Source organism: Schistocerca piceifrons, chromosome 8, assembly GCF_021461385.2.
Source record: "Schistocerca piceifrons isolate TAMUIC-IGC-003096 chromosome 8, iqSchPice1.1, whole genome shotgun sequence".
NCBI lineage: Eukaryota > Metazoa > Arthropoda > Insecta > Orthoptera > Acrididae > Schistocerca > Schistocerca piceifrons.
Genome location: NC_060145.1, coordinates 54,068,335 through 54,075,848, shown reverse-complemented (window position 1 = coordinate 54,075,848; position 7,514 = coordinate 54,068,335). Strand labels below are relative to the sequence as shown.

Below are 7,514 nucleotides of genomic sequence, written 5' to 3'. Positions count from 1 at the left end.
CTATGTGCCTGTGGTTCTGTCAGTGTGATCATGTGATGTATCTGACCCCAGGAATGTGTCAATAAAGTTTCCCCTTCCTGGGACAATGAATTCACGGTGTTCTTATTTCAATTTCCAGGAGTATATATATATATATATATATATATATATATATATATATATATATATATATACGAGGTCGTGCTGAAGAATAATACCTACGACTCTTTTGTGAAAACTCTGCAAGCTTTTTAAACAGAACAAACGTTATTACCATTCTGTATCTTTACTCTTCATGTTTACACATTTGCAGCCACTCTGTCGCTAGAGGGCTCAGAATTGTAGCGTGTAACATGCCGGTGTGTAACGTCACTGTCTCGGTGTGTAAGAGACAACGTGTTATAATCGAAAAATTCGTTCACACATGGAGGGCCCTATTCTTCAGCATGACAATGCCAGACTACGCACGAGCGCTGCGACGTCTGCAATTCAGCGTCATCCTTGAATTCAGTGTCATCGATCATCCTCCGTACAGCCCCGACTTGGCTCCATGCGATTTTCATATGTTTCGAAAACTGAGGGGCTGAGGTTGTGGCTCCGTGTACGAAGTCGTAGTATTAACATTAGCATATGAGCACGACATGTTTGGGTAACCAATGAAATGACCAAAGTAAGCAGCCAGAATACTGTTAATTTTTTTCGTAAAATTAGTTGTATGCTTGTCAGAGTGAAACAGTCTGAGCATCAAAAGTATCCGGACACTTGGCTGCAAATGACTTACAAATTCCTCGGGCCCTCCATCAGTAATGCTGGAATTCAGTATAGTGTTGGCTCACCTGTAGCCTTGATGATAGCTTCCACTCTCACAGATATACAGGGTGAGTCACCTAACGTTACCGCTGGATATATTTCGTAAACCACATCAAATACTGACGAATCGATTCCACAGACCGAACGTGAGGAAAAGGGCTAGTGTAATTGGTTAATACAAACCATAAAAAAAATGCACAGAAGTATGTTTTTTAACGCAAACCTACGTTTTTTTAAATGGAACCCCGTTAGTTTTGTTAGCACATCTGAACATATAAACAAATACGTAATCAGTGCCGTTTGTTGCATTGTAAAATGTTAATTACATCCGGAGATATTGTAACCTAAAGTTGACGCTTGAGTACCACTCCTCCGCTGTTCGATCGTGTGTATCGGAGAGCACCGAATTACGTAGGCATCCAAAGGGAACGGTGATGGACCTTAGGTACAGAAGAGACTGGAACAGCGCATTACGTCCACATGCTAACACCTTTTTATCGGGCTTTTTCACTGACGCACATGTACATTGCCATGAGGGGTGAGGTAAACGTACACACGTGGTTTCCGTTTTCAGTTACGAAGTGGAATAGAGTGTGTCCCACTGGAAACGCGTCGACGTATGTGGTATCAGCATGATGGTGCACCTGCACATTCCGCAATCAACACTAGGCTGACCCTTGACAGGATGTTTGAAGGGCGTTTCATAGGGCGTGGAGGACGCATAAATTGGCCAGCCCGTTCTCCTGATCTTACACCTCTGGACTTCTTTCTGTGGGGTACGTTAAAGGAGAATGTGTACCGTAATGTGCCTACAACCCCACAGGATATGAAATAACGTATTGTGGCAGCCTGCGGCGACATTACACCAGATGTACTGCGGCGTGTACGACACTCATTACGCCAGAGATTGCAACTGTGTGCAGGAAATGATGGCCACCACATTGAACATCTATTGGCCTGACATGTCGGGACACACTCTATTCCACTCCGTAATTGAAAACGGAAACCACGTGTGTACGTGTACCTCACCCCTCATGGTAATGTACATGTGCGTCAGTGAAAAAGACCAATAAAAAGGCGTTAGCATGTGGAGTAATGTGCTGTTCCAGTCTCTTCTGTACCTTAGGTCCATCACCGTTCCCTTTGGATCCCTCCGTAATTCGGCGCTCTCCGATACACACGATCGAACAGCGGAGGAGTGGTACTTAGGCGTCAACTTTTGGTTACAATATCTACGGATGTAATTAACATTTTACAATGCAATAAACGGCACTGATTACGTATTTGTTTATATGTTCAGATGTGCTAACAAAACTAACGAGGTTCCACTTATAAAAACGTAGGTTTGTGTTAAAAAACATACTTCCGTGCATTTTTTTATGGTTTGTATTAACCAATTACACTAGCCCCTCTCCTCACGTTCGGTCTGTGGAATCGATTCGTCAGTATTTGATGTGGTTTACGAAATATATCCAGCGGGTAATGTTAGGTGACTCACCCTGTATGTTCAATCAGGCGCTGGAAAGTTTCTTGGGGAATGGCAGACCGGTGAGGCCTGGCACGAAGTCGGCGTTCCAAAACATTCCAAAGGTGTTCTGTAAGATTCAGGTCAGGACTCTGTGCAGGCCAGTCCATTACAGGGATGTTATTGTCGTATAACCACTCCGTCAAAGGCAGTGCATTATGAACAGGTGCTCGACAGTGTTGAGAGATGCAATCGCTATCCCCGAATTGCTCTTCGACAGCAGAAAGCAAGAAGGTGCTTAAAACATCAATGTAGGCCTGTGCTGTGACAGTGCCGCGAAAAACAACAAGGGGTGGAAGCCCCCTACATGAAAAACACGATCACACCATAACTGCACCACCACCGAATTTTACTGTTGGCACTACACAAGCTGGCAGATGACGTTCATCGGGCATTCGCCATACCCACAGCCTGCCATCGGATCGCCACATTGTGTACCGTGATTCGTCACTCCACACAGCGTTTTTCCACTGTTCAATCGTCCAATTTTTACGCTCTTTACACCAAGTGAGGCATCGTTTGGCGTTTACCGGCGTGTTGTGCGGCTTGTTAGCAGCAGCTCGACCATGAAATCCACGTTTTCTCACCTCCTGACTAACTGACATAGTACTTTAATAGATCCTAACGCAGCTTGGAATTCCTGTGTCTTGGTCTGGATAGATGTCTGCGTATTACACATTATACGACCCTCTTCAATTGTCGGCGGCCTCTATCAGTCAACAAACGAGGTCTGCCTGTACGCTTTTGTGCTGTACGTGTCTCTTCACGTTTTCCACTTCACTATCACATCGGAAACACTTGATCTAGGGATGTTTAGGAGTGAGGAAATCTCGCGTACAGACGTATGACACAAGTGACACCCAATCACCTGACCACGTTCGAAATCCGTGAGTTCCGCGGAGCGCCCCATTCTGCTCTCTCACGATGTCTAATGACTACTGAGGCCGTTGATATGGAGTACCTGCTTCGAATCCTGCCTCAGGCATGGATGTGTGTGATGTCCTTAGGTTAGTTAGGTTTAAGTAGTTCTAAGTTCTAGGGGACTGATGACCTTAGATGTTAAGTCCCCTGGTGCTCAGAGCCATTTGAACCTTTTTTTTTTTTTTTTTTTTTTTTTTTTTTTTTTTTTTTTTTTTTGTGGAGTAACTGGCAGAAGTGGCAGCACAACGTACCTAATATGAAAAATGTATGTTTTTGGGCGTGTCCGGAAACTTTTGATCACATAGTGTATGTAGACTTGCTAGTGGTTATCATTCTCTATAGTGGTCCGTGTGGAACGGCTGCTCTTCAACCACAGCATTTAAAAAATTTACAACTTTATTATGCGAATAGTTTTGAAAGCACAATAGTGGTTTAGGTTTGATTAAGTTTATGACAAGATAACGATGCTTCGATATGATGATATGATCGGGGTTCCTGACAATTGTTGATAGGGATTGTGTTCGTGATAAGTAATGGGGAGAATATTGTATGGAAAAGGGATATCTGGGTGGGAATGAACTGATACATGAGATGTAGGATGTAAATTAGGAGATTAGTAGCCAAGAGAAGGTTGGGATAGGCAGAGGGACGAGGGCATGTCAGAGTATGGGAGGGCAGAGTTACAGCCTACCAATCATATCAATCTGTCTTCAACTCACAGAGGAGGATAATGTGAGAATGTGTGTGATTTTCGGCCGGCCGGAGTGGCCGAGCGGTTAAAGGCGCTACAGTCTGGAACCGCACGACCGCTACGGTCGCAGGTTCGAATCCTGCCTCGGGCATGGATGTGTCTGATGTCCTTAGGTCAGTTAGGTTTAAGTAGTTCTAAGTTATAGGGGACTTATGACCACAGCAGTTGAGTCCCATAGTGCTCAAAACCATTTGAACATTTTTTTTGCGATTTTCTTTATTAACCAGCCTTTACGTAAAGTTTCTTCTTTCCTTTTTTTATCACATCGCAAATTCGGTCAAAACCAGTAAATCATTGTCGTCTGAGCTCTACATATTCGAAAGACAAACTATTGTACGAGCCCTTTTGGAATATGTGGTGACTGAATGCGCGCTTGCACAGAATAGTCGCATATGTACACTTTTTGTGCTTGCAGTTACGTGTGTCCATACACTTTAAAGTTAAATTTCGTGGAAATTTGAGTATGTACTGCACTCGCTCAGCAATGCGATTTATCGAGTTTCCGCGGTTCTGGGATCTACTTTGACAGTGCATAGTTCATCGGCAGTTAACATCAGCCGGCTGTCAGCCGCCTCTTCAAAAAGTGCGGTCGTCGTGCAAACAGGCTTTCGGGCTTTCTTGCCCGAGAGGGAAAAGACGCTGCCGACTGAAGTGTCGCGCTGCTCGTCCGCCAGAGGCGCTGGCGTCGTCTCACGGCGGGTTGTGTTGTGCGGGGTCCAGGCTTGGCGTTAGTCGTCGGCAAACAGCCGGTGAGAACGGAAGTTTGGTGTGCAGGTCGGCTCGCAGAAGGACGCGCGCGCTCGCGATCGCCGATACGTGAGGCATCTCCGTGTTCGAACCAAGGACTCGCCGCTCTCTTTCTGGAGTCGTAAGAGGCACAGACGCGACACCGAGGTAAGCGGCGGATGTAGGATGGCGGCTGCCACAGAACTGATAGAACCTTATGATAAAAAAGAAAGCAGTACAACTTTCAGTAAATCATCTCAAAAAAATACTTATGACAAAACCATGTCAATACGAAGGTGAAATTATCTGCCACATAAAACAGCCGTTTCCGACTTCCAGTCGTCGTTGCCAGGGTTTTTGGGAGCTCAATTTTTTTCGTTAAAACGATCGCGCTTGATTGTGTTGATCACCATGCTAGTACGTCCTTAATAAACTATCTAAGCTGCGATGTAGCTATATCGTTGAGTAGAGTAAAAGGTGATTATGTTGATACAAAATGTACTTGTTAATAACCAAACCATGTGAAATATCAAATAGACTTTCTTTCTGAGGGGTATTACATTTCACGTTCAAATTGAAGACACGAGTGACGTTCACATTAAATTAGCACATGACACGACAACGCGACGTGAAAATTAAATTGATTTTGCTCTCATAGTGTTTCAGTGGAACATCTGATAGAAGTTGACATCGTTCAACACACCGCATGCTTCGAATGAATTGTCACCAAATAAGTTCGTAGTGTCTATATTTCTATCATATATTATGTTCAAATTTGTGGTAAAATCCGATATTCTTACTTGTTTATAACAACAGATGCTTTGAATTATTTGTGGCCTCAATAATCACAATAACTGTTGTCAGATGCACCGTAAATCTCTGGCATTGTAAGAGAAGTGTTTTTTTTTCTACCGGTCTCATTCATTTTTGACAATTTAGACAGGCTACCACTTCGAACACACCTTCTGTCGTCGCGTTTTAAAATTTTCTCTGTTGTTTCTTACGTGCTGCTATTGAAATGGCAACCTTTGAAACCTACAACATGGTTTTATGTGGTTCACGGGTATACTCGTAATCTCGTTTTCGTTAAATTGTCCTAATCACTACTACACAGAACACAAGTTGTGGCTCAGTTCGCTGTGAAAATGACCTTGAAATTTAGTGAGGGGACTTCGGTGACAGGTCTTTTTTTTTTAAAAAAAATCAATGCAATAACGTCCTTCGCAAGAGTCGAACATGATCGACTGCACAGACTCACGTCATGCCATTCTTTTCGGAAACATACTTCTCAGTAGCCTTCGAGGGAAGATGTATACGTATCTTAAGACTACTAGTAAACGCTGCTTTCAAATCGGTTTCTGGAATTTGCTATGCAAATTTTTGCTAAATTTTAGACATCTCTCTTCACGTGTATGCCAGTTTATACATATATATTTTTTTCAAAATTTATACATTCTGCATCGAATGACAAAATACTGTTACTATTCACGCTACTCAGTTACGTAAACGCACAATGGAGTAAAAAAATTCGTCGTATGATATGCTACTCCTCTGTTTCAAATAACTATTTGTCTCTCTTGATGCGCCAGTTGTTTAGTACAATATTTGCAGAATATCTGATGGTTGGCTGTCGTTTCTTCTCTTTTCACCATGAGTAACTTAGTCTGTTACAGTATTTAATGACGCAGCAGCAAAAAACATAGTTTTGCGTGATTTGGACATATAAATATCTCTCATTGTGACGATTTCCAGATGGAATTCCTAGTTTACTTGGTATATATTTTCAGTGGTGTATATGGAATAACCTTCTCCACAGAAGCACACAATAAGAAATTATGTAAAGTTGATCATGTTGCAGAAACCTCTTCAGAGACCTTAGAATTCTAACACGCCTACAGTACAATTCCACAGCGGTATCTGTAGTGAACATTAAGAATGGAATTCACAACCACAACAAATACTAGAAGTATAAAAAAATAAGTGTACTATAACGCTACCTGAAGTGGCTGCCGCTACACGATAATAAATTACTTGACTGGTACCATATCTATGCTCTCCTTCATGATGGAAATTACACAACATAACGGGACAATGAAAGAAAGAAGCAGTCATGAAAATTACAAAGACACGTGGCAGAACTTACGCATCATGAACAAGTCGGGCATTCACTTGATAAGGAACGAAACGCTTTGAGAATCATTACGTCGAATGGCAAGCAGTTTGATAAATCAGTTGCAATTATGTTTTGATAATTAATACGTTGTTCCATCCATTTTCCACTTCCATTGTCTATGTAACACGCCTATACTGGAAGGCGCGAAGTGTGCGCTGCGACATTCTACAATCTTCTCGTTCCAACAGCAGCTCATATATTATCAAATGACAACCAGTCCCCTAAGTGGAAGTGACAGCTAGAGACAAAAACACGCCTAAAGACGGCTCATAAAGGATCACTAGCTCACCGTTAGCCAGGGAATTCCGCTTCCCGTGACAGATGAGTCACTGCAGCAACCTGTTAAGTCAGTAGCCTTACCCACATACCAAGTACACAAGTATTTTATCCTGTAATTTGTTCTGTTTAAAAAATATTCTATCCAGTGTTATGCAGTCAAAAGAAAAGTTTTAGAAGTCGTAAGGAATGGATTCAGAACAAATTAGTGCACAGCTAGCGTCGAATCGAGCAGCTCATTTCTCCAGGCGAAAAATCATCTACAAACTTGGATTTAAATTGAAGAAAGGAAAAAAAGTACTTTCTTCTCAAAAGCAAGAAATAGGACACAAAGATCGATCTGACATTTCAAA

General features: G+C 42.4%; 1 protein-coding gene across 1 annotated transcript in view; it reads left to right on the top strand.

Annotated features, from left to right (window-relative positions):
- Positions 1 to 4,728: 4,728 nt before the first annotated feature.
- The window catches only part of LOC124711363 (endoglucanase E-4-like), a 432,910-nt gene continuing 430,124 nt past the window's right edge, over positions 4,729 to 7,514 (top strand). Inside the window, exon 1 of the mRNA XM_047241402.1 lies at positions 4,729 to 4,880. The gene's annotated coding sequence lies outside the window, so the exon portion shown is untranslated. The remainder of the gene's footprint in view (positions 4,881 to 7,514) is intronic.